This window comes from Chrysochloris asiatica, unplaced genomic scaffold (assembly GCF_000296735.1).
Source record: "Chrysochloris asiatica unplaced genomic scaffold, ChrAsi1.0 scaffold00025, whole genome shotgun sequence".
NCBI classification, from domain to species: domain Eukaryota; kingdom Metazoa; phylum Chordata; class Mammalia; order Afrosoricida; family Chrysochloridae; genus Chrysochloris; species Chrysochloris asiatica.
The window spans coordinates 2,205,281-2,207,100 of record NW_006408543.1 but is presented as its reverse complement, the minus strand read 5'-3'; positions in this window follow the sequence as shown (position 1 = coordinate 2,207,100).

Genomic DNA, 1,820 nt, shown 5'->3' with positions numbered 1-1,820 from the left:
TCCAGTGGACATGTCTTACCTCAGTCAGTTCTGGATGGGGTTCTGGATTCCACCTATGGTCTTGTGCAATGTAAAGGCTCCACAGGAAGCCACTTTTACTGGGCAACTTCTAGCCTCCTTTAAGGTATTCCAATCAGTTATAGGCTGAAGATGGACTTACAGGCATTTTGTAGTGATGATTCTGGCTATTCCTTTCTACCCCTTCTCAAGTGTTTATTTTACAATGGTAGGCAAGGGAAACCAAGATTCAAAAGACAGCCAAGCATCTTAACTTATCCCTCTCTTTTACCCCTTCAAACCATGCACCTCTCTTAGTTTTAAACCATTCAGTGTTCCCATGTTCTGTTCGAACAACTGCCTCTTGGTCCATGGCTCAAATATAGATCTCTTCTAATCAGTTGGCCAGGTAGCTGTCTTCCAAATTCCTTGCCATAGATGAGTGAGTGCCTCCAGTTTGTATTCCATCAATTCCCGGAGCATTGTTCTTTGCCAGTACCTTTATAAAGTGTACATCGGGGCTTCTTCCTTCAGTATCGTTTTTTAAAAATAATACTTGATTTTTGGTGAACGTTTACATTGCAGGTTAGGTTCCTGTTCATCAATTTTTACACAGGTTTTGTCCTTACCTTTTTTTTTTTTTTTTTTAACATTTTTATTGTGAATTGAGTGATAGCTTATGTCCTATCATATTTTGTTTCATTGTATATATGTATGTATATATAAATGAAAGGTTCATAGAAAAATTCCATTATCTTTTTTTTAAAAGGCAGATTGGTTTTAAAACTTTTTATTGTGAATTGAGTGAAGGTTTAGAGAGCAGATCATCAGTTTCACATTCAACAAATCACATACTTTGCTTCATTCCATGGTTGCAATCCCCTCCATGTATCTACAGTTAACAGCATTTACCTTTATTCACTCCAACCACTGCATTCCTCCCTGTGTCTCCCGCCCATGTTTCCTCTGCCAACTTTCTTCCGTTTGTAGACTGCCTGCCCCGTCACCCATGTCAACGTGTGTCTACCCTCCAGCACATGCATCATTTCCTCCTCCCCCCAAAACCATCATAGATTGTTTCTTTTATCAAGAAACCCCCCCTCCCTTTTTTTTGATGTACAAAAAAACCCAGACAGGAATATGTAATTGTTTAAACAGCGAAAGGGAACATTCTGGAAGCCAGCCTCCTGGCCGCCAGCACACAGCCTTTCTCTTTCCATGAGTGTAGAGTCTTCAGCTCCTCTGTCTCTCCATGCCATCTCTTCTGCCTCCATCTCTGGTGTCGTTGCTTCTCTGGTTCAAGTCCCACGTTTTGCTCATGCTCTTCTCTCTTGATATGGTCCTAGGTCCTCAGTTCCTGGAATGTAAGATGAACTACTCCCCCCTTTTTGTTAAGAAACTTCTACCTTTACAGTTGTGACTATCTCAATTAGGTATGATAACCGTTACTCTGCTATTGAATCAAATGAATCCTTTCCCCATCTCCTTTTACCAGATCATTCTAGACAAGATGAAAACTATTCAGTGGGGATTCTACCTTCCCCGCACACTCTGAAACTAAACTGTCTCTTGAAAACTTGTAAGCCGATCACTTCATGCCTTTATTACACCCCCCACCCCCCCAATTTTAGGTATCCAGTGTCTAAGTTGCCCGTCTCTTATCAACCCTGTGTACAGAAGGGATAGGTTTGATACTTGATGTGAAGATTCCTTCCATCTCAGTTAGTATTTTGAGCTACTGCATCCATTAGTATAGGTCAAGTTTATCAAATTGTAGCAATTTACACTTGGCTTCCTTTATCACATTTCTTTATCTTTCTCTC